This window comes from Rhinopithecus bieti, unplaced genomic scaffold (genome assembly GCF_001698545.2).
Source record: "Rhinopithecus bieti isolate Rb0 unplaced genomic scaffold, ASM169854v2 scaffold_2454, whole genome shotgun sequence".
Lineage (NCBI taxonomy): Eukaryota > Metazoa > Chordata > Mammalia > Primates > Cercopithecidae > Rhinopithecus > Rhinopithecus bieti.
In genome coordinates, this window is record NW_016803843.1 from 1,492,082 (window position 1) to 1,518,516 (window position 26,435).

The 26,435-nt window shown below is 36.1% G+C and overlaps 2 long non-coding RNA genes across 5 annotated transcripts in view; one reads left to right on the plus strand and one right to left on the minus strand.

Annotated features, from left to right (window-relative positions):
- The first annotated feature begins 1,031 nt into the window (after positions 1–1,031).
- Positions 1,032–26,435, plus strand: part of LOC108517206 (uncharacterized) — a 34,803-nt gene continuing 9,399 nt past the window's right edge. For 2 of the 3 annotated variants that reach the window (XR_001882038.1, XR_001882039.1), the window contains exon 1: positions 1,033–1,074. This is a non-coding gene — a long non-coding RNA (uncharacterized LOC108517206). Of the gene's footprint in view, positions 1,075–26,435 lie in introns of all 3 variants that reach the window. The other variant, XR_001882041.1, reaches the window with a different exon arrangement.
- LOC108517218 (uncharacterized) lies at positions 4,583–8,043 on the minus strand. Of its 2 annotated transcripts, none has more exons than XR_001882044.1 (2): positions 7,842–8,043; positions 4,583–4,747 (listed from the first exon to the last, which is right to left on the minus strand). It is a non-coding gene; the product is annotated as an uncharacterized LOC108517218 (long non-coding RNA). The 2 variants fall into 2 exon arrangements; XR_001882045.1 differs by having other exon boundaries at positions 4,583–4,751.

Genomic DNA, 26,435 nt, shown 5'->3' on the forward strand with positions numbered 1-26,435 from the left:
TGTGTGTGTGTTTGTGTGTATTTCCCATCCAATTCCCTTTAATGGGGGAGGTAAGGGAATGTCCCTTTCCTAGAATCTGGGCACTTAACCTGAAACAGTTAGTTCCAGTCACACAACTTCTTAGAAGTCTCAGATTATCTTAAAATGTTACAATTTTGCATTCTTTCGTGTTATATGTCTCAGCTGATTTTTGATTAAAAATGATTACTTATTACCAGAAGGTCAACTAAGTTTTCTTAATTGATCATTGATTTTTTTCAATTACCCAATCACCTGCTATAGATATGTATGTGTGTGGATGTGTTGTACATGCATGTACTGTATACACATGCGTACACATACATATACATACACATAGCATGAGATACATATTTTTATGTTTAATCACTACTCTTTCACAAAAAATACACATTTGTTTCATGTAAGAATTGTGCTTGTTTTAGATAGATTTTATTTTAAAAGCAACGGTAAGGTATTGGCAGGTCTTAAGAAGAGTTATGCCGTCAGACATGCTAAATGGAAAATGAGTTGAACACAGATAAGGGGAGAAACCAGCTAGGAGGCAATTGCCGAAGTTCAAGTAAGAGAAGGAGTAAACTGGACTAAGATGGTATAGAGTTCAGACAGAGAGAAATGAGCAAGTTATACTCTCAATATAAAGCCAGTTTGACTTGCTGATGAGATGGATGTGGGATTTAGGGAAAGAAAGGAATTACAGATGACTCCTTGGATTTTGGTGTGAGCAGTTGCATAGATTGGGATGCTATTATCATACCCTGGAGCTCAAGGTCTTTCTTTGGCTCTTAGATAACTAGAAATTAACACCAGGCCAAATAGAAGTTTTTCTCCTTTGAGGTTTTAATCTGCTTGTGTCTCAGATAGCACGAAGGGACAGCATATAGGAAAGGGATCCTGATGATATCTCCCTGAGCAGCTTGGCTCTTGGCTCCCGCCCCTTCGAGGAAACTGAGATGGAAAAACGTAACACGCAGGTACGACTGGGTGGGGCTTTTCCTGCACCTGCGCAGTGAGGCCTCACATCCTAACAGGCATCCCATATACACAAAATGGCAGGTAAGCCCTCCTCTGGGAAGAGATTTTAGTATTATACCGAGATTATAATAGGAAAAAGTCTTTGAAAACTGCAGGAGTCCATCTTGTCACCAGCTAGCTGTATCTGGTCAGATTCTTATCAGGAATGTTAGAAACCTGGTTCAGCAACCTTGGAAGACATAACTCAAGGAGATAAATGGATAAGTTCTTCCTTTTATGGTTAGGAATTTGGTCTGGTCTGCTAAATTAGGAAGGGCCTCACCCTCCGTTATGTGAAGTGGGTCACTTTCTTCAGGGAGACAGGAAGGAAAGGGAAGGAATATGTCCAGACATGTTAAGCCCATTGGGATTTTGGTTACCATGTCTCTTGTCTGCAAGGACCAAGTCTCTTTCTCATACTGTCTTAGAGCCATTTACTGAGATGGGAAAAGCAGGGAAGAAATGGCTTAAGATGGGGAAAAAAAAAAACCTTCTTTTTGCTGTTAAATTTGAGGTGTCTATTTTACATTTTTAATTACAATCATTAAGTAATAGCTAGATATATAAGTGTACACCTTGGTATAGAGATAGGGACCTGAGATATGATTTTACCAGTCATCTATATTTACCTTATATTTAAAACTACAGTAGTGGATATGTATAAAGAAGAGAAAAAGTGTAAGACACAACCTAGGGAGTATGTGTAAGTAGAGAAGAAAACTATTCGACCAAGCTCTTGGCCATTCTAACATTTAGGTGGAAAAAAAAAGAGTTAACACACAAGACCGAGAAGGATCACTTAATATGTCAGAAAACAAACCGGGAAAGTATGATTTCCCAGAAGCCTAGAGAGAAGTTTTGAAGAAGTAACAATCAACTATGGAAATCTAAAAGTGAATCATTTGAGAAATATTTGGACATAAACACATTTAACTGATTTTGCAAGATGGAGGTCATTGTTAACCAGGATAAGAATGTTGGGGTTCAGGAGAGTGTGGGAGGGGAGGAAGTACACTAAGTACTTGCAACTAGTTTAGAAACTTAACAGACAAATGCGCCAGTAAAGGAAGAGAAATATGTGGTCCAAAGAAGGATTTCTAACATGGGAAATAATGCAGCTTGCTTGCTTCTTGATGAGAGTGATTCTGCAGAAAGAAAATAATGATGCAGGCAGGAGCCGGTGACTGCATGAAAGTCATTAGATGAGTAATTGGTGTTGGGAACATGAATTCCTGTTTTATTATTTTCATTTTCTCAATTAATTAAAAGGTGAGATTATCCGCTAATGCGAGAAAGCAGGGGTGTTGGGGCTTTGAGGAGAGAGATTTGAAGTAGTCTGAATAGGAAAAAGGAAAATTAAATGAATAGATGAATGTATTAGTGGTAGGGATGCTAGGTATGCTCATAGAACCTTGGCGTTCTGGATATAATGGTCAGGGTTTCAAGGATTTTAGGATATATTAGTTCATTTTGAAAAACTATGAATTTAAGCCTAAAGATATATTTTTTAAAACTGATGATGAAAAAAAACTGTTCTTCTCTTAAATTACCGCTACAAAGAAAGCCTAGTGTTGAGGTTGAAAATCAAGCAAATATCCAGTAGTCTAAATGATTGATAGTTCTTATCAGATAGCAGAAGTTTTAGGTACATTAAAAAACAAAATGTACATTTTTGCAAAGACTTGGAACAGTGATATGAACAAGCATACTCCACTCTCTGTGGAAACGAGATAAAGTATGACTGGAATGTTCTATTCCATGCTGCAATTACTCACATGAGGATATTCACAGGAAACATGTGGCTTGACTGAAATGTGATTTGAGAGAAAACCAAGAGCCTGGATAAATATTTCTAGTTAGCAGAATCAAAAAGGTCTTGGAATGTATCCCTCACTAGCAACCAGAGTCGACTTCACCCTCCAGCCCCTGGTTTTCATGCCCTTCTTGCTTTCGGTTATATTACAAGATATTCTGCAATCACCTTGCAGATACTGGTGATAATCAAGGCATTACTCTCTCATTATCATTCTGTATAAGTAGAAAAAATAATTGTTTTCTTTCTATAGCATTTAATGTATTTAAGTATAATAACCAATATTTGTTTTATTCTTTCCATTTAAAAATTACTTTCAAATTTATGTCATATGGTCCTCAAATCAACTCCATTAAATACATATTATTATTTCAATAAGGTTCAAAAGATTTTGTGATTTATCGATGCTCGTACAGCTGAGGAAGAAGCTAAAACTGAATCAGCAACCAAGTTTTCAGATACTAAAACTGCCCACTGGTTTTCATAGCATGAAGCCTTTCAAAATATTGAAGTGTATTAAATCTTGCATTTTCTATTATGCTTTTGCTGGATCCAAGGTTTCTCAGCTACATTTTGTGCTTAATTGCAATATTTTTCCTATTTCAGATCTTGTTTTGTGTGTGATAAAATAAATATTTGTAACTTAGGACGTATCCAGAAATAATAAATGATAAAGAAATAGAGTTTAGCTCTGGAAGAGATCCTTACAAGTCATCTGGTGACGCCTCATCCCTTTACATATGAGAAAACTGAGTTCTAGAAAAATTGAGACTTGCTTGCTTAAGGTCATTCAATTTGTCAGTGGGATTATAGCTGGGATCAACTCTCATGACAACTATCTCAATGTCTTTTCTATTTTGTTACACTGTCTATGGAAATGCAACTGCAAAAACCACCAAATTTGAGAGCTGCAAAGGACCCTAGAGATTGAGCTTTAACCCTCTTGTTTTATGAAGGAGGAAACACAGATCCAGAAAATTACATTGTTTCTGCAAAGTTATACAGTGAGTGTTAATAGGAAGTTAGCATGGGACTGTGCCTGCCTCAAGTTTCAACTGAGGTACCACCAAAAAGTATCAGACAGCAGAGGATGTGCCAGACACCTCCATCCCCATGTGCTGACATTCAAAGAAAATGACACAAAAACATGGCTCTTGCACCTCTGCCAGAGTAAGTGCATAAAAACATATCAGAGACAGTGGAAAGGAAAAGAGATTGGTAAGGAAATTTCTTTGGAGAAAGCTCTTGATTTGATTTGTGCCTCCAAACTTTAGGGGAAAGTTTGGGGCATGCTAACTTCTAAACATAAGCTTAATGAAGAGGACTTCAAGAGAACCACTTGATAGACCACACCCATACCTTGATGGTAGTGTCAAAAAAGTGCTGCATTGAGATTGCATAAACATCTACAGTTGGCACAGAAACTGTCATTATTTGCTGTGGGTCAGATGTGGGCCATGTAAAGTCAAAGAGTCAACACAGGACTTTGGATCCTGTGTCACAGGGCTACCTCAAGGGGCATCAGCAGAAGGAAGAAGATGCAGTGTGGAGTGCCAACAGCTAAAGATGCAGCATTCAGTCATTACTTAGAATAGAGGTTCATTCTCCTTTTTTTTTCCTAAAGTTGTGGGATTATCAGAGAACCTCTGCAGAGGTCAAAAGTGGGGACGAAAAAAACCAGTTGAATTTTACCATCCCTCAAGGCCAGCAAGGACAGTCCATTTGGGATGGCACCAGTCAAAGTAAAAAACATTTAATCATTACAGGTCAAGACAATTACAACCAGAGGGAGACAAAACTGAAGTTGCATTTTGTTCTCAGTCCATGGGTCAAAATCTTCAGCATACTTGTCACAGGAATTCTTCATAGAGTTTCTTCTAGGACTTCCTCCACTGCACTCTGCTGTCTCAAAATAAAACATGAGAATTGAAAGAAGAACCAATATGTTTGGGTTTCATCTATTTGCTGTTAGCCACAAAAATAAAATATTCCTGTCATCTTGGAGGGCTTTTACAAAAATCTTATTGCATAGTAGGTTTCATCTAATGTTTGTTGAACGAGTGAATGGATGAAGTAAAACACTACCATTGCTGGGAGGCACATGATAGGGAATCACTAGCTTCAGACAGCAGGAACAGCTGCAGACACTAATGCCAATCAGAAGAAGAGCTAACATCTAGGGCACCGATGGAAGAAAGACAAACACCATGCTGTCTGCCAGGACTGGCCACTAGGCTCATCCTGATTGTTTAGAACACCAGTAGTGAAATGTAAACATGGGTTGGTTGAGTTATTTTACTTAGGTCAAGCTATATACACAATGTGTGCTCACACTTTCTATTGGGAAAAGAAAACATGGAGGTTGCTGGCCTGTTTTTAAGGCCATGAAACTTGCAATTAATCTTGTTATTTACATCTCAGAAGGATCAAGAGGGGAAGCAGGAGCCCTGCCTTTTTCCCACAGCTAGCTGTAACATATGCTCAGAATCATCATCCTTGCCTTGTATCCCCATAACTGGACCGCAGCCACCAGTGGAGCTCCTACCAGAGTTAGTGTACAATTACAGCACTTCCGTGAATCTGAAGGCATAGAGTTTTAAAATGTGTGACTTTTAGCAAAGGTCCAAGGGATTCCAGACAGCTCTGTCTCACACACTGGAGGAAGAACCTTGTTATGGATGCAGGCTTTTAATATCAATGTCCTGGCAACAGGCAACATTAATGCCCCATCCCCAGAGCTGTATCGTGGTCTCTCAAAGGTAAAACTGGGCAAAAGCATGCAGAAAAGATAGGACAAAGAATTATCAAGAGGGCAACTGAACATATTGTTGAAATTGCACTCAGGACATTAGAAAGGGAAACTTCTTTATACGTGTAGAGATCAAGCACCAGATGCTTGATGTTATAGCACAAGATCTTCAGTCTCAAAAACAAAGGGGACCTTAAAAAATAGGTTTTTAAATCGGTATTTTTAGACTTTAGTAGAAACTCTACAATCATATGGATTGCTTGTGGAAGTAATGTTTGGTTTCTGTCCTTGATTAAATTAGTTCTCCTGTAACATATTTCAGGTATCCTCTTAGCTAATCTAACCTCAGGAAGCCAATGCTCCTATATCTCATGCTACAGGTCATTTCAGGGTTTTCTGTTTGTTTGCCTTTCTTTCTTTCTTTCTTTTTTTTTAATTTTGTTTTGATGCAGGCTCTTTCTCTGTCACCAGGCTGGAGTGCAGTAGCGCCATCATGACTTACTGCAACCAAAACCTCCTGGTCTAAAGCATTCCACCTGCCTCAGCTTCCCAAAGTGCTGGGATTATAGGCATGAGTCACTACGCCCCACCCAGTTCAGGTTTCGTTATATAAACCATATAGCACCATAAAAGCACATATAATGAAAAAATGGAAATCTACAGTGCTGTTTTAAAAATTTCTTTAATCCTCTGTCATGGTAGCTTGCAATTGCCACAATTCTTTACCAGTTCCTGTGTTCATGGCCTTGGCGATGCAGTTTCACAGCCTGTGGTTCCCCATTTCCTAAATCTGGTCTGGCTATGTGTCTTTCTTTGGCCAATAGAATGCAGAGTAAGTCAGTCACGTTGTGCCCAGGGCTTATGTTACCATGGGGAGCTACTCTGGTTTCTCAGGTGATAGATGATAGGTGGGGCCACAGAGCTCCTAAAAGTTTCTGTCCCTTGTGTTAAGCTACTGGAGGAGGGGATAGGGTAAAGCCAGTTGGGGGCTAGGTCAGTAAGTCTGTGCTCTTGCTCTCCATGTGTGGGGCAAGCAGTGGCCCCTGTGGGGGTTGGGAGACAGTTCTCTGGCCACTGGATAATGTTCCAGGGATGAATGTAGTGCCTCTGCTGCACAGAAGAGTTCGCACAGGGAGTAGGGATTAGCAGGTGGCAGTTAGACCCACTCAGCCCCCATGCATTTGGCAAGGCAGACCTCTCATCTGTGCTGTTCGCTAGCAGCAGCTAATTTCCAGGCAGGCCATGGTCAGAACCCAAAACTGCCCCAGGCCGTTAGTCTTCCCAGCAGGGACAGCAGTGGCTGGAACACACTCCTGTACAGCCCCTGGTTTCGGCCAAGGGAGTTTGTCTCCACTGAAGATAACATTGCACATTTCAGTTGGGAGCGACTTTCAACATGTGACCCCTGCCTGAGTTAGTTGGTAGACTTCCATGAGTTCGCCTGTGGTATGGTTTCCCTCAGTCTGTGCTGGAGACTGGAAATGAGTGCAAGGACCTTCCTGCTGCTGCTCCTACTTTTATATTCCCCACCACTCCCTGCCACTCCCTAAATCAGTTCCAGTGTTGGGTTGGGGTAAGGCCTTCCCCTGTGGCCTAAATTGCCAGGTTCTTCAGTGGGAACACACCCTGGAGGTAGTCTCTCCCTCTCTCTCACACTCTGGGGACTTACAGCTTTTTTTTTTTTTTTTTTTTTTTTTTGCCAGGCTCATGGTGTAGACTGTAGCCTGCTGGGTTTTTTGTTTTGTTTTGTTTTGTTTTGTTTTGTTTTTTGTTTTTGTTTGTTTTGTTTTTTAACAATCTGTGGATTATTTCAGTTTTCCAGTTAAGTTTTGCATGGATTTTGGAAAGAAGTTCACAGTGTGAATCTCTACACACTATTTGTCTTTCTAAGTGGGAGAGGCATGCTAACGCCATCTGCAATCCACCATCTTGGAAAAAAAAAAGAAACATCTGTTTTCTTTCTCCTCCCACTTATTCATGCTAAACCTCTCCAAGGGATTTACTTACAATTTTAGAGATAGAGACGCTTATGACTTCTATATACTGCTTTTGAAAGAAGAGTAAGATATTGTTTAATAATGGGGAGATCACTATACAACTTTGTACTTTAAAGGTTTTTACACATTCTCCATCTAGAAAAAAATACAGGCGGCACTGAGGTCTCTGCAATAAAATGAAGGGAACACGCCAATACTTAGAATATATTTTGTTTGTTTCAAATCATGAAGCATTTATCTGCAGTCTTACTTGGTCTGCCAGCATGTTGAAGGTTGCCCATGAGGAGAGTGATCTCACTTGTATGTTTGAGAAACCAAGTCATGGCGCTTTTACTGATATCAGTTGACAAAGATATGGCAAATAGCATGGAGATTCGATGTAGTTTTGCATCAACTATTGCATAGATCATACAGCTGTTCCATATTCTTTCTCTCAGGGAAGAAAGTAAAACTTAGCTAGGGAAAGAAAACAAAACACAAAAAACAACAACAAGAAGAAACATGGTTGTGTAACAGTAGTTTTCCCTGATGACTTTTAAAATACATTCGTTTCAAAGGGTTTAAAACCACAGCAATGTGATTTTCTTTTTAGAAATACCAAAGGTAGTAATCTAAAACTAGTTTCAAAATGTGGTTCACTGAGCTCTCCTTTTCATATCTTTCTTAGATCTATTATTCTGGTTTGAGGAATGAGAGCACTGGAATACGTCAATGCTAAAGAGCCGTTCTTATCATAACTAATAAGTCATACTGAGGCAGGATAGAATTATTCCTTCCTGGGTCTGCCTATCATAAAACTAACCCAGTGATTGAAGTTGATTGAAGTAGTAAGTGAAATATGTAAAAACAGCAAGCATCCTACATATTATGCTTTTATTTTATTACGCCTTTAGGAAATGTGCACGTATTCCTTCCTCCAGTGAATTCTTCTTCCAGTACTACATTGAATTTTATAGCGAGATAAACTCTTTTTTTGGTGGGAGGGAGAGTTTGCAATATGAGTCGTTAAGTTTTATTAGTATTAATTTCTGGCTGTTTATAGCAAAAAAAAAGCATGCTTTAAAAGTATGCACAAATTACAATCACATTGATGCAGGTTGGCAGCAACAGTTGAATATTAAAAAGTATTTATTAGTAACAATGAAGATGTCTTTATCTTCGTTGAGATCAAAGATTTTAGTCTGTTGGTTTATTCATAAAAAAGACTTTGCAGGTAAACAGGAGGCAGCATCAATTTGGATTAATCTTTTGTGTCCATTTCAGAGTCTTGGGTTTATGAGCATGGAATATTTTAGCATATGATCTGGATATTTTATATGACTGGTATGAAATGGTGAAGGAGATGTGATAGTACAATTATATGGTATTGCACCAAAGTCTGTACCAGAAATCATTTTAAGAATGGGAAAAAAGAGACTTACGCATCTATAAAAAATAAACCAATGTTCTTAATCTAATGCTACTTACCCAGACTAAAATAGAAAAACGTATTTTGCATTTAAAACATTAGGAATACAGTTTTTAAATAATATTTCTTGTAGGTCTTTTAAACTAGGAGGTGTGTTTAGACTTTTGATATTGTCATCAAAATCATAGTAATGCAACCAAAATTTAATGTTGAAATCTAAAAGAACAAAAATAATTATAGTTTTCATTTAATAATCAAAGTCTTACAATTACATGTAGAAGCAAAAGACAAAGTTAAGCTTCTCATGATATTGTCCGTTTTTCAAATATCATTAAGGAGCTTTAGTAAAGAAATTATTAAAATTAGCATGAAAATTTAATTTAAAATCACATTTTATTATTTGTGAGAGAATCATTATTTTGATACACAGCATAAAAAGAATTATGTATTGATGTATTTTATTATAAAAATAATGCCTCTTTTTTCACATCATCCAGACATTACATCTACCATTCACCACTATCAACTAACTGTATCATCACAACTATTTGCTACATTGCCACTTTTTTGTTAATTCATTTTGAAATCTATACTCATTCCAGTGACTAAATATCTACTGATGTTGCTGACTGGAAGAAATGTTTCAGATTCTGCCTTATAATAGTATTGTATTGTGTTATGCAAATAAAATATACTTGCCTCATTTTGATCACCAAAAGCTGCTCTTTCCAATTTTGTAACCATTAGCCATGTGTGTCGGTTTACATTTACATTTAGTTAAAATAAAATCAAGATTTTATTTCCTCTGTCCTACTAGCTACATTTCAGGGGCTCAATAGCCACATGTAGTTATTGACTACCATATTGGATAATAAAGAATGATTCCATTATTGCAGAAAGTTCTATTGCAAAGTTCTATTGCAAAGCACTATAAAGTGTGTCTACTGGCGACCTCTTTTGGACCTGCCTAGTAGAACTTTGTGCTATTTTTATAAGTAGAAAATCATAACATTGTCCTAAACAGAAACTTTTTTTCTGCATAGAAACCCTTTAACAAACCTAGAAGTCCCAAACATGAAAGATACAGCAATAAACTAGAATGACATAATGTTGGGAGAACAAATATACTTTTCTATCTTTATCTTTCTGACTTTCCAGTATTTTCCCTCCCTCCTATGTTCACAACTGTTTGATAACCCAGCCTTTTGTTATTTGGCCATTTACTGATTTCAGCATTTTTAAACAAATAGAACAATTAAGAGAGCTCTATTAAGGATTCTCAGAATCAATCTTTCTTTCTTTCTCTCTCTCCCTTCCTTCCTTCCTTCCTTCCTTCCTTCCTTCCTTCCTTCCTTCCTTCCTTCCTTTCTTTCTGTCTTTCCTTCTTTCTTTCTCTATGTTGCCCAGGTTTGAGTGCAGTGACTATTCACAAGTGTGATCACATTATACTAATTATACTACTCAGACTCCGGGACTCAAGTGATACTCTTACTTCTGTTTCCAGAGTAGGTGGGACAACAGGAACACACCACTGTGCCTGGTTCAGAATTTTTCTTCTAATTCATCATTTAAGCTGCATCTCCTTTGTGGACAACACTGACTTCCATCCAACAAAAAAACAAAGTTTATACCCTATCTGATCCTGGACTTCTGATGACATACACAGAGTCTATGCTTATGTTTTATTTTTTAATTAACTCAAATTATTATGTAACACTGTGTTTCAGAAAATGTATTGGACATTGAGAAAACTTCTAAGCAAAATAGAAAATCTTGCTTTTTATAATTTAGATTATATAGTGTATATGTGAATGTGTGTATGTTGGAGGAATGTGGAGCTCACATTTAAGTGAGGTAAATACTGACTTGCAGATTTCTTTCTGTACTACAACCATAAATTATACAAAGTTCTTAATGATGCAAATTTATATTATTTCTGTAATTTACATAAAAGACAACATAGTAAATCTTATAAAAATGGGAAAGTGAAGCATATAAGTTCATAATAAGCATATATTTCTTTAATCAAAATGTACATTTATTTTCCGTTACATATACATACAAAGAATAAATTTAAATTCAAGGGAAAATAAGACAGAAAAGAAAGCATGTATGCATTTACTTATACATACACACGTGTATTTTTGTGTATGTATATATTTTAACACATCTTTTTCTCTCAGGGATACAAAGCTGGTCAGTGTAGTTTGTTTAATTATCCTTAAAGGTTTCAAAATGAAAATGTTATAAATTCACTACCAAAGGATTCTAATAAATGTAATTACTTTATTCATTTATTCAACACCTTTATTGAGCACTTATTCACCATGTATTATTACAGATAAATATTAGAGACTAGTTTTGTCATTTGGTGTTCAACAATAACCTCCACACAAGTCTAAAATTATTCAAATTAAGTAATATAAAGAATTTGAAGAAAAATTAGGAAAAAACATATTTCTGCTTTGGTTTGCTTCTCCACAATTTTATCTATGAAATAATAAAATATCTTAAGTTACACTTTTTCTAATGAAACAGGGCAAGATTTCACCTTTCTGTTATCATGCATACTTAACCTGTTAAAGCTCTTCAGCCTAAGTTTTAAAATCTTACTTGAAAATGACACAGACATTTAATGAGTGTCTGTCATTTAACATAACTTTAAGATTTCAAATAACATGAAAATTTTATTATAAATGCTTATTCCATTTAAATTGACTGAATTTATTTAATTTTAACAATTATCCTTAGATTACTTATGAAAACTGATATATTAGACCTAACTAGTCATCCTTTCTCTGTTAATCATTTTTACAGGCTATAAATATCAGGTGTTCACTTAAGTAAGAACCTTCAAGTTAAACATGTGGGTATTTTACCAATAACTCAGAAGATAGAGTTGTTTTTATTAAATCAATACTAAATTAGTCCTAGTTATCAGAGTTACATGAACAAAGATTATTCTGTTTTTAAGTTGGGTTCACAGTTTTACAACTTTAAAAGGTTAGCAGAGACAAATATAAAACTATTCAATCATTTACTCCAGACAAAATATATGCTGACAATTTGCAAACATTTCTATTTTTATTTTACCAATATTTAAAAACAAACTATTTATTAAAGATTTACTTAAGTCATGTGAAGTACAAGGGATTTGGGAGAATTACTATGTAATTTACATGAGCACTATCTATCTAAGCCAATCTGAATAGAACTTTCTAAGGGATTTCTGGCCAGCTATGCCAAAATGTACTATATAGACAAAATATATAACATAACATATGTACTTATGTGTCAACACCCCCAACATATATACACACACAAAGATCTTATTGCTTTCATTTTAGAATTTTAGTAATGAGATAGTCATAAAAACTTAGTTTATAAAAGACTATTGAATCTAAATTACATTTCTGGCAAAATGAGATCTGTTTATATGGCTCTTTATTTTCTCTGATATGTCATCTAATGAAAGCTCTGGACTAAAATTTTGGGTAAAGTAGTTTGGTTTAAAAAAAATCTTTCATCAGGGCATGGTGGTTCATGCCTATAATCCAGCACTTTGGGAGGCCAAGTGAGGTAGATCACTTGAGCCCAGAAGCCTGAGGAATATGGTGAAATCCTGCTTCTGCAAAAAATAAGAAGTTAGCTGAGCATGGTGATGTGCATCTGTAGTCCTGGTTACTCAACAAGCTGAGGTGGGAGGATCACTTGTGTCTAGGAGGCTGAATCTGCAGTGAGTCATGTTGGTGTGACTGCATTTCACCCTGGGCAACAGAGCAAGACCCTGTCTCAAAAAACGGAGAACAACAACAACAAAAACCTCTTTCACTTTTCTCTCCTTTTCTTTCAGTTTCAGATGAATTTAGGGTTAAATTTTCAATGTTTACATTTTAGGTAGGAGTGGCTGGATTATATAAGAAAACCAAAATATCTAAGTAGCGTTAGTAAATACATCTATCTAAATAAATCTGTCTTTTGTTTGTCAGTTTGCTTTGCTTGACTAGTCAACATGGGCAAGGAAGCACTGTAGCAGGTTTTTAGCGTTTCCCTCACTAAAAGTCCTGCAGACAAAGCAATTTTTATGTTGGACAGGGATACCTTATATTATTGCTCTGAGTCCAAGATTTTGACCTGTTTGGTCTGAGAGCCTAACTCTTATAAACATTTATTCAGTTCTTTTTCGTTTAGAATATTAATCCTTTAATTAACTCACTCTAATTAATTGTTAGTCTAGTCTAGCAAATTTAAATTTACATAGAAAGGGATGACTCCTAGGCCTAGGTTATTGGCTGCCATGGAACTGTTGTCATTTGTGAAGTCATTAATTTGAAAGCCTTTTGAGACTTTTTTTTAAAAAGAAAAGAAAAAAAAAAACTTCGCTGGAATGCCATAAGCAGTGAGTTTTATCTCAACACCACCAGAAAAGTCAGCAGATTAAAAGTAGGCAGAAAAAAAATAGAGAGCTAGAGAACTTATAAGACTCTACATGTTAACTGTATAGTTGTACTTTCCTAATTTGATACTAAGAAAAAACAAGCTTGGGAAACTCAAATGATCCCTATGATGGCCATTGATCCAAAAATGTGCACGAAGGAAAAGCTCTGTAGCAAGCTGGAGTCTCAGAAATCCTGGTACGCCTTAATGTTTCAGAATCTCATTTCATTTTTTATTGATCTCCTAAAAGCAAAGACAATCCTACAAATCCTGTCAGAGACCATCAGGAGTTTGGACTGGTGTTTTAAATGGTGATGACTGCCTTAATATCTTTTAGCTGCACCTATCATTTAAAATGCTTATTTTTGCTCTCAGAAGAGTTTCAGAACAAGGAAAAAGCCAAATCTTGCATAGGCACGTGCTACCAAACCAAAATAAAATCAAAATCAGAATGCCACAATTGTAACCCAGGCATGCAGAACAAAGAAAATGTTAATTTAGGCATGCAGAAAGAACCAAAAGTAAATTCACCAAAAAGACATTCATCAGAGATAGAATGTAAATTCTGTAGTAACCAGAGTATTAAAGTTATAAGGACACTTGTTTTTATACAAGAAAGTACTTGCCAGAGAAGTCAAAAAGTATTTTATCATCCAGGAGGAAGGCAAGTGATAGTGGCAGGAGACAGACAAAATCCCTAGGCAGAGAAGGGCAGGTCTCCAGTAAAACTCCACCTTCAAGCCAAAAACAGCCCAAAGCCTAAATACTAGGCTGCTGGTTCAGGATGAAGCCTGTGATCCAAAGTGAGAAGTTCTATTTCTGTTTGCTTGCTCTTTTCTCATTGCTTCTTTCTGAATAATGCTTTTTAACCAATTGAATGTTGCCTTTTTCAGTGCTACCAATGGCTTGCACTGCCCCATTTTGTGCCTATAAAACCCCAGACTCAGCCACACTTTGAACTACTACACAACTTTGGGCAGGGGGCTGCCCAACTCAGGTCCCCCTCTTCACTGACAGCTGTTTCATCACTCAATAAAACTCACTGCCTTGCTTACCAGCCAGTTGTCAGCATAACCTCATTCTTCTTAGATGTGGGACAAGAACTCAAGACTCTCCAAATGCCGAGTGTGAACAGAGCTGTAACCCTGTAGCACTCCCTTCCTGCTTGCCAAGCAATGGGAGAGGGAGCTGCTGGGTGCCACATACCCCCATGTGTCAGGCTGTGGATGGTGGGACTGAAAGAGCTGTTAACACACTGTAACATCCCCTTTGGGGCTCTGGGGTCACTGATGTCTCCAAGTTTTTTGGACACTACTGTGTTCCCCTCATCCAGATGCCATCGTCCAAGTCAGAAACAGGCTGTGGATTACCCCACCAAGCCACGGGCTGAGCGTGGATCCTATGGTGAGCAGGGGATCTGGGCTGGAGCACAGACCAAGTGCAGCCTGTCAGGCCGAGTGAACAGGGTACTTCCTGTGGCAAGCCTGGAACTGAGTGAGGCCCTGGGCAGGGGTGTCACCAGTGGTGTAGGTCTCTGGCTGGTGAAGTGGCACCAAAAAATCCTGCCACATAAGGTTCTTTATTAAGTTAGCCTTACAACTAAAATAAATCTCAAAGTTAAAAAAAAGTCTCCGCCAAAAATAGGGAGGCTCAGGCTGAAAGAAGACTAACCAGGGCGGAAGAGGTGAAATGTGGAAGCAAAGAGCTCAAAGAGTTCAAGCGAGTATTGCACATCAGTTATAAGAATTGCTGATTCCTTCCCCAAGTGATTTGTTTCACATCCTTCTCTGGGCACCATTTATGTCAACCTAAATAACAATAGAGAGAAGATTTTTAGAAGAAAATTGTGTTTATTCAGGAATAGGTTATTGCGATGGGAATATGCATGCCATAGTAAACTGTGCATTTTCAGGGAAGTAAAGGAAGACAAGATTTTAAAGAAAAAAAATGAGGCTTATGTAAATGTTTTGAGTATAATTATCTTTGGCTAAAAGGAATCCAGAGCAAGGATGGCACCAGCCTGGGGTTAGACAGGCATTTGTTGGGCATGTGTTCTCACAGAAGTAATTTTTTTGTAAAGTTGTAATGGCATGTGTGCATGATTTTGGTTTTTGCAGTCTTTGTGATAATTCTTGTAATCAAGCATTTGTTCATGAGAGCCCTCTCTTTATAGTCTTCCAAGGTCTATTAGTCAAGGTTATTTATTATTATTATTATTTAACACAAATGACTCTATTTTAATTCTGACAGTTTTCACAGACTTTATTTGAATTCTTACAGCAATTAAGAATGATTGTTTTAGCTGCCACCTCCTCAGTCATTACTAGATTTTTTTGTTATATTTTATTTAGATTGTGAAACCACCCTTTCTTCTCAATCCCATATTTAATGTCATCTTTTAGGCGCCAATCAATTGCTGAATTATGGTAGGAGTATTTTCCTCATACACAATTTTTTATTTCCACCTAGCGTTTTATTTAATATTAAAATTATCATATAATTTTTCTCCTTTAGTTTTTAGTGTGATCACTTACACTGACTCATTTTGAAAATTAAACTTTTCTTGCTTTCTTGTGACAAACCTCACTTGGTTTGGGTGAATTTTCTTTCCTATGAATTTTTGAATTTGCTTTCTTAGTATTTTTCTAAACATTTTTTTTTTCTTTTTCTTGATGGATATTCTCTCTCTCGCTCTCTCTCGCTCTCTCTCTCCTGCCCTTGTCAGATCGTTTGCCTCATAAAGCAAGTTAGGAAGTATTACTTCCTTTTAAATTTTCCAAAAAAAGTTCATAATTTGTATTGTTTCTTCATTACATGTCTGGTAGAATAGACTAGTGAAGCTATTTGGTGCTGAATTTTTCCTTCAGGGAAGATTTTACGTTGTTTATGGTAAGTTGCTGTCTCAAAGGATTTGCTGAATTCTTTGGCATAAAATATAAATTTATTGGCATACAATTTTTCATAATATTCCCTTATCCTTTTATTGTTTTTAAGATTTGTGCTAATGGCACCTCTGTTAACTTGATACTGGCAATTTGTATTTTTTTTCTTTCTTTTGGTTAATCTGCCTAGATGTTGATAAATTTAATTAATCTTTTCAAACAACCACCTTTTGATATGTTGGTTTTTCTCTCTAGTTTATCTATTTTCAGTTTTATTGTTTTTCCCTGTTATCCTTGTTTATTACCATTGTGTAACTTTAATCTCTTTTAAACTAGCCTCTTAAGATAGAAGCCTAAGACACTGATTTTAAAACTTTTTTCTTTCCTAATATAAAATTTTAAGATACAATTTTTTTCTCTATGTCCTACTTTAGTGACTTTTCCTCATTTTTGATATGTTGCATTTGTATTATCATTCAATGCAAAATCTAATTTCTGTTGTGATTTCTTCTTTGACTTTTGACTTTAGAAATGTGTTACATATGTCTAAATATCTGAAGATTCTATTATTGTTATCAAATTCTGATTTAATTTTATTGTTTCTTTGTATTTCAGTACATTTTATATATATACTAGATATTGCAAATTATATACTGGAGAGTTTTTTTAAATTTCATCCTTGATATGGAATCCCTCCAGGAAATTATTGGCTAAATATTTGTAGAAGCAGCCAGTCAGGAGCATAACCTAGTATTCATTACAGGCTCCTCTAAAAAAGATTTCTTTCCCCTCAGGTTGACTCAGCTCATCTATGCCCTCAGTTTTATTTTATTCTGGTACCCCTCACCTAACTTTATTAATCTAAGTCTCTTCTCTCATAATCCCAGGGTGATCTGTTGAAGCCCTTTCCTTTGACGTACAATTTCAGATAAAATTCAAGGAGTAAGTCTCTCTTTTTTTTTACATGGCTATACGTGTGTGTGTGTTGTGTGTGTGTGTATCCAGTCTTATAACTTATTTAACGTTCCCTAAGTCATAGTCCAGTATTTCTTTTCCATGCATGAATTGGGCACAGATGACTCCTAAAATTAGTAATAGTTTTTTTCTTAATATTTTCTGTATATTCTAAGCAGAATTTGTATTTCTCTAAAGCCAAATATAATTTCCCATCAACCAAATCCTCAACCATACTCTTCTCACAAATCCTGCTGAAACCTGGTTTACAAAATGCAGCTAGCTTTATGTGTGCTATTAGGTAGTAACCATACCTGAAAGTACTGCTTTCACTTTCTTACTGAATCCTGGATGCCCACAAGAACTTCCTGAACAAAGTACTAGAGGATTTTCTATAGTTAATTAAACTTTTCTAGAAATTCTGAAAAGAATTACCTGGTTAGGATTGGAGCCATAAAAGGAGAAGCATCATATTTCTTTGTCATGATCACGGAGATGTGTTCAACTAAACCATTTTAGATTTATTGAATAGTGTAGTTTTATGTATTCTTTGCTTGATATGATTATTTTAGCATTTGTCTGACCACTTTAAAATTAATGTAGTTTTTACCATAGTTTTAAGCATTTTTAATCACTCTTATACCCTTGAAATCTTTTCTGGAACAAGATAGCTATATAAATAATACATTTACTTAACCTTTCTCAGCTTCAGTCACATTCCCTATGTAATAGGGAGAATAATTTCTATTTCATATGACTTTTATGAAGATTAAATGAGAAAACATATGTAAAAACATCTAGTAAAGTGTTCAGGCCATAGTAGTTACTTAATACATATCAGCTTTCTTCCCTGCCTCATTTATTTTTTTCTTTTGGTCATATATATGGGTTCTACTAATATTTCTACTCTCCATATTAGTAGACTAAATGATGCTAAGGAAATTTTTAACACCTAAAGTCTATGATTTTAAACTAGCTTCATTTATTTAATTATTTTTTTCCTAAGTCCTTGAAAATACAATGTCACTTTTCTTTCTAAGAAGTTCTTTTACTTTACTCAGAAATACCTAATGGAAAACGCTTAGGGAAGCTGATTTTTATATAAATTTACAAATTTAATGTTTTATTCTTTTGCTGCCGTTTTCCAACCTGTCAAACACATCTGTTTTGCTTTTGCCTCAGTGGGTTCTCCGCAGGAGCCTACTTTTTGACATGATTATCCCAGCAATATCATTTTCAGCTTCTACTTTGGCAGCTACCTCCTGAAATGCTTTAAGATATTTTACAGATTTTTCTCTTAGTGACCCTTGAGAGACTAATTTTTTTTGGGGGGGGGGGCAGGATAAGAATCTTGAATTATCTGCCTGAGTGTCTTTATAATCTCTATGTTCAGTCTTGTTCTTAAATGAATAATGTATATTCCGTGGTTCCTGTCTGAAAGAAGGTACCAACTTCCATCTCCCTTCAGGAGAGAACTCTGAGCACTCAAAATTCTTAGAAGTTTAGCTGCTGATACCACTAAGCTCTAATGCATCAGCAAATATCTTATGGCCTTGGGGTGTCTTTTAGACAGTGCTAAAATGTCAGTTTCCCTTTGGGTTTGAGAATTTCCACAAGAGAATGCAATCTCTCTCCATTAAGACGTTTTCCTCCAGAAACCAAGAATTTCTGACTCACAGTTGTTCTACCACCTGCAAGTGTCGCCTTTCCTATCAATTATTATCCTAGGTGACACATGACATCTCCCACTTCAGAACAACTTCACCAGTTTCTCGTCCATCAATATAATGCCATTCAGAGTGGCAGTCATTCACTTTGATAATCCCACTGAATTACAAGTTTCCTATAGCCTGTGACTTTTTCTTTGAACCCAACCTTTCCCCTGTCAGAATCAACAGCATTGTCTTCTGTGTTCTTCAAGTATATTACACACACTTCTGTTGCTTTAAAATGGAAGTGATGTAATGCTTCTCTTTAGCTTCTGCCGTAGTTAAAATTCTCATCATGACATAATTGGATATAAGTACTTCCTAACGTTTTTCTTCTGCCTCCTAGCTCTCCCCTTCTCCAATTCATCCTCTCCACTGACACCAACCCACCTTTTTAATACGTACAGCTAATTATGTTATTTCCCTTAACAAATCCTTAAGTAGATCCTTTTTACTTTGTTACTTTATCCACATTAATAAAGGATTTGATTCTTGTTGTGCCATAAAGTGTGTTTGCAATCTGGCTTTTATATACCCTTTGGACTTTATCTTCTGTCACTTACAAAAATGTGTCTATAGTTCAGTCATCCTTTAAAATCATAATGCTCTTCTGCATTCTCCAGCTTTATTTATTGTGCTCCCTCTCTCTGGAGTGCCACATTGTTTGCAATCTCCCAATTCTACCTTTATGGTCAGTTCAAATGCTAATCCTCATAACACCTCACCCACATCCATCTTCCCTCTAATAAATTCCCTTTACCTGTTGATGTTGGATTTTTCTTCTTGGTCACTTTGTAAGCTGGGAACCCCTGGCCGCAACACCCCACCAGGGCCGCAGTTGGTCACACTGGCGTGCCCCAGCTTACCTGTGTTATAGTTTGAACCTGCATTTGGTAGTTCCTAAGCTCTTATATTGCACCCAAGAAGAATGAGGATACAGGGGACATTGAAGGATGAGGAGGGCAGAGAAGAACTTTACTGAGCGATGAAAACGGCTTTCAGCAGAGAGAGGATGTAGAGCTGGTTTCCCTACCCAAAGGCAGGAAAGTCACCCATATGGTTGGGTTCTGGGGCCTTTTGTGAACTTAGAAAGGGGAGTGCATGCTGATTGCTATGTGAGTATGCAAAAAAAGTTTAAAGCGAAGACATCACTCAAAGGTAGGCATGACAAAAGCCAATTAGGAAAGGGTAGGTATGTGTAAAATAGGTGAAGGATGAGGACCAATCAGAGGAAAACACTCCAAACAGGAAGACAAGCTCTTAAGCCTGTCTGAGGCTTTAACTTGTAGCTTGGCTTTCAGGCTTTAAACTGCCTTCAGCTTGGAGGTGGGGTTTCACTGGGGACCCATCCCTATCTGCCCAGACATTTGGTTGCCTTCTGCCACTCTCACTGTGTTTCTGAGGCTCTTTTTACATTGTCTATTAACAAGTAGCACAACAACTTGCATGTATACTTCTCTCTAAATTAGAGAAAGTGACTTGAAATAACTTTTGAAAGATGGCATGTCTTTTTGTCAATAATGCATAGCACAAATTTGACTGCATAGCAAGTATTTGTGGAATCAGAGACCATGCTGAAAAGAGACCATGCAATAAAAAAAATGTAATGTATTAGCTTGCAAAGCTACAATATATTTTAGAAACAGATTGAACACAGAGCAAATCGGGTATCGGGGAAGAAAATAAGGATGAAAAATAGAAGAAGCCTATGAAAGTAAAACCTGAAGAGAAGTACTGTGTGGGAACTTAGGAAGAATAAAACAAGGAACAAAATAAGGAAAAGTTTCAGTTTTGTATGGATGTGTCTAATGACACCTGTGGCCTAAAATTTTAAGGCTTGTTCTATCTCACTGTGTCTATTGCCTTAGGGAAAATTAAATTCATTTAGCCAGATAGGTGCTTTGCTGAGACTCTTCTGACATTCTTAATTAATGTAAAATATATCAAGGACTCAATGAAGGTGTAGGTTTACTCTACTAGTATCATGTTTGAGTTGGCCAAGGGTCAGAACATTCAAACAGTATGCTACTTACATGAGTCTGCTCTACGGAAAAGGGCAAATCATGCACAGAGTGGGGGAAAAATAATGTTAACAGATGTTACTGATGGCTTAAAAGAGGGCAGAGAAAAGAAGGCAGAAAGGAGCAAAATAGCACACATTGTGGTAGAAAAACTACCAAACATGGATTCAGAAGCTCTGGGTTATATCCAGACTTTGCCAGTATTTATTTAGGGTACCTTGGGCAAATAATCTAATCTCTTCAGTTATCATCAGTAAAACTAAGATGCTGATACCAACTTAAAAGGTGGTTATAATTATTAAACTATGTTATGCATGTAAAAGTAATCTGCAAATGTTAGCATACTATATCAATATAAAATTTTTTTTTCACAACTCTGCCCACTATAAGTCTTTTTTGAAATGTTAAAAGAACACACTTTAAGTGTATAATGATAAAAAATAAAATACTGCTATCATTGTGGCTTTAGAAGTTTAAAAGACAGCAAGCAATTTTATTCACAATGTGAAATAAAATGAGTAAAGGCTTAGACTTTGCCTCTAGTTTAGGAATTACTTTAATTTCTCTTTGGTCTCATGCTTTCCCACAGGCAATTTAGAATGTCACATACACTTAGAGTAGACACGTTATACAGTGAAATTGTGCAAAACGTTTATGACAATCCTCATCTGAGACATAAACACTTCTTGTTTCCTGCTCGTGTTTTCAATAAAACCATATTATTTCAAGCAAAATTACTTAGAATATGACTAACCACATGCTCTGTGAGACAACATATAATGGAGGCACATCCTTGAAAAGAAAGCATGAAAAGAGAGAGAGAGAATGTGAACCTCTTTATTTAACTGACTATCTGTGGGATAGAGCTAATTAAGTTACTATTGAGCTCAGCTTTACTAATTTTTATGATCTGTCTGAAGCTCTCTTTGCAACCAGGTCTTCCCACTCTCTTCTCTTTATTTCCATTTAAGATGTCCAAGATGCCTACTTTCTTTCCAATAATAATTTCCTTTCTTATTCAGTCTCTCAACTGCTCATTTTTCTTGTCTCCTCCATTAAGAGAGAGAATCCACAAAGCAAGAATTTGTTTGGCAAGTCATACTCAGGCCAGGAGAAACGTTTTTTAATCTTTCTTCCTAAATTAATGGAGCAATATCATAACCTTGACTATTTTTATCTCCTCTTGGTCCCCAATGTATAAGGAGGCTTGAAAAGATTCCTCACCTTTTGGACATGTTTATACCTATTCACAGAGGCATGCATTTCCTATTGTATCAACACGAAAAATATACTCCTTCCTCTCCGTGTTAATATATATTACTCAAAAGTTTAACTTTTGAAATGTTTATTGTCGTTAAATTTATGTGCAACATGGGCATTTTTTAATGGCCAATAGCTGCAGGTGTCTGGCTTGGTAAATCACACATATTTACAAACAATATTTTAAATTCCTTTTAGAAAGCGACCATGTTTTAGTCTTCTGGTTATCTCAAAGTTCCAAGAATGTATAATACAATTTTCATAAGTATACATCCAGTTGAATTAAATTTAATGTATCTTCTAACTTGAGACAAATATGTGACTCATAGAAATGGTATCTACTTTTGGAGAGAGTGTGCCATGGTGTGAAGAAACAGCAAAGGTAATGTGTCAAGACAGCCAAGTCTCTGCCATCTCTACTATATTCTCAATATAACTGAAAGTAATACTTAGCTTTACAATAACACCTTAAGTGTTTTGCTTTTGTTTTTGCTTTCTTCTTTATTATTTTATTTTTATTGTCTAACTTATCACACACTATTTTCCACAAAGTGACAATCTTTTGGGAAGAGTATAATGCTGATTCTTGCTTTGGTGCCATTTGGGTCTGTGCCATTTATATATATTTCAGCCAGTAACACATTATGCAGTTAACATCATACCAATACACAGCCCATACAAATGAGATGGAGTTATGTAATATTGCTTGAAAGTTTTAAGCAGATGGCCAGATACTGTGACAAACACCTTTTAGTTGAAAACAAAAAGAAAAAAATCCTTTTTGAGTAAATGATGTGTGTTGCACAGTCAGTTTTCAGTGTGATTTTACCAAGGTCTAGCTAGAGGAAGAATGTGCAACTACATGAATTATACTTACTGAACATTCCAACCCTTTATGCCTCGTTGCAAATCCCCACTCCCTTCACACCACAGCTGGTGCTTGTTTCCACCACTGAGTTTTAAATAATTCAGTGAAATTCTTGAGAAGTAGAGAATGTTTTGCATAATTTTGAAGCTTGATTACTATTTGCACCAAATGTTGCTGATCAGCCAGATTGCCTCAATGGGATTAGTGAAGATTTCCTTTGAATTGAGATTCAAAACATATTTATGTTACTAAGTGCTTGAAAAGAGGAGAGTCATGAAAATACCATTTCACGTTTACTGTTGTAAAATTATGAAGGTAGATCACAATACAATGTGCTTTTTCCTAAAACATTAAAAGAAATAACATTTATTTTTTGCAGCTGTATTAAAATTTACCATTTCTTTTTTTAATAGTACTGTTTGTTCATTGTTGGGACTCTTTCTCTGTCTTTCTATTCCACCCCAAGAATGATTATTAATATTAAAGAGTCTATTATGATACCAAAAGTGGTAAACATCGCATTTGAATTGTTTGTGTAAATTTTTATTTGTAGTTTAACAGAACCCAATTCTTTAAAGGACATGAAAGGCAATTAGACCACAAGACTCATCAGAGATATAGAGGAGCACTTGGATTAGAATAGATTATATACAATATAAAAATGATTATGTTTTGGAGTATACTGACTAAGAAGGTAGCTAAGGTCCAGAAATAAAGGAAAAGAAAGTGAATCGAAGACATATGAAAGTTAGTTGAGAAAAGAAATATCTCTAAGCATCTTCCTTCATTGACTTAGGATGAATTAATGTCTCATACACAGAGTCCCAGAAGACTGAGTATGAATTTGAGGATGCTACAAAAGAAGTTCCCAGACTCAATTGGTTCTACTCACAAGCATTATCAAGGAGGGAGAGTACATGTCCAGTTCTGAGGAACTCTGAACAAATGGCTACCCTCATAGTGAAACCGACCCGATTGTTCTATTGAACTGATGTTTACAATCTTTTAAAACAAACACAGAAATTGACCCTCCTGGTCTTAAAGCTTTAAACTGATATTTGTCTTATGTGAGTACCTTTCCCAGGAAACTGGCCCTCAGGCCTCCCAGATAGTATCAAGGGACTGAAACTCAACAGATCACAACATCCAGACAAGAAGAAGTCAGACCCCTTATCCCTCATGATTTACTTATTCCTTCTGATTTACTGTTTACCTGCATGTAGTTACATTCCTTCCCCACTATATAAATGCCAATTTTAGTTGGTCAGGAAGATGGATTTGAGAGTGATCTCCTATCTCATAGGGAACAGCAACTGATGATTGCCTTCTTCCCTGGCAATACTCGTTGTCTCAGTGATTGTCTTTCTGTGTGGTGAGCAGCAGACCTAGACCAAATATCTGGTGTTTTAGTAACAGATTTTGGTTCCTTGACTGGGAACATATTGCTTGTAGCTTGGCTGCTGTGGGACAGGAGATTCAGAAGCCCTTTTAAGCAGCTACCTAACCCTTTTTTGGCTGGAGGTGGCTTTTGGTCTCTTTCTCGTCCTACCACTCCCATCCCCAACCATGTTCCTGATTGCCTAGCAAGAACAGCCTTTGGAATTTGTCATCTGTATCTGATCCGGTGAATGTCACTTGTGGGTACCAGACAGTAGGATCTGCTTCTCTCCATATGGGAAATTCTGAAGAAATTTCCATTTGCAGGTTGAACAAGCCCCCCAGTTGAGATAGGAAAGCACCCCAACTGTTTCAGTTTGGACCCTCTTGGAGCTTGTTGGTTACTGCAGCAGTTGGATTGTGTTTTGGTGATTGTTTATGTGTCAATATAGTCAAGGGAACTCAGAATTGGATAAACTGATAATATTTTATAATACTGTTTGGCTTCGTATTCTTTGCAATCTGGAGAAGTATGACCTCTCCATGGGTCTCGTTTTGTTGCCAAATGAGAAAGTGGATAAAATTTTGTCTCTTCTGTCTTTTATGCTGCTCTTCAAAACAGGATGGGGCCTGATTAACACAAGATGCTCTTCTGTGGTGGTGTTTGGCCCCAGTGTTCTTTGGAGTCTTGGGAAGTTTGGCCTTTAAAAATCAAACTGCCATGGAAACTACTTCACCCAAAAATTTGGTTCACAGCTTTCTTTGGATTACCTATGGAGGCAAAGATTAGCCATGTGAGCATGTTCATTGACTGGTGAGTTTGTGTTGTTATCTCATGGCTAGAGTTCCAAGGTAAAAGCTATTGGATCTTTGTGGGTGTATACATATTTAGATGCATTTTTGTTTGTGTACATTTCCTATATGTCATGACTACCAAACTAGCTTATAAATAAAAAAGCACTCACAAATTCAGTAAATAAGTCCAGGCAATTTTCAAGACTTTAAAATTGTTGATAAGATAAAAATAGGAATGTTTTCAGAATCATCAGTATACATACATGGTTTTAGATTTGTCTCTGCTAGATATTTTGAAGCGTGAGGGTTTGGCATAGAAGGTTATGAAACTGTAAACCCAGCCAAAACAAAATGACCTTTGTGTGACTTTTTTTTTTGATAAGTAAGACTAATTTAATGTTGTTGGCTTAATGAAACAGTAGAATCTTTTGTGTTATAGGTGAAAATACCCAGTTAAATTTCAGGTTCTTACTTAGGTGAACATCTGATTCTCACTGGTTATAAAATGGCTAACAAGGAAATGATGACCAGCTTTGTCTAATATGCCAGTTCTCTTATGTAATCTAGATAAGCTGCTAAATATGAATGATATGTAAATGGAATAAATGCAATTTAAATTTTTTAAATTATTTTGATGCTCCTTGGATATCTGGGTCATTTTAAAATTGTGGAATCCCTGTGGATGGTTCAGGATTTCTTGCTTCCTACATTTTATGGAAAATTTAAGGTTACTAAGAATAAGAATTGTAGATAATGTATAATTTTGTATGTAAAATGTGCCAAAAGATGTGTTCTTATTGAGAAAAGAACTATTTAAATGGTGTTTATTTCCAAGGTAATTGTGGAAATTTTACTATAAATAGTAAAATATATAATAGCTCATATATATAAAATGCTAATATCTGATGGTTCAGGATTTCTTGCTTCCTACATTTTTATGGAAAATTTAAGGTTACTAAGAATAAGAATTGTAGATAATGTATAATTTTGTATGTAAAATGTGCCAAAAAGATGTGTTCTTATTGAGAAAAAGAACTATTTAAATGGTGTTTATTTCCAAGGTAATTGTGGAAATTTTACTATAAATAGTAAAATATATAATAGCTCATATATATAAAATGCTAATATCTGAT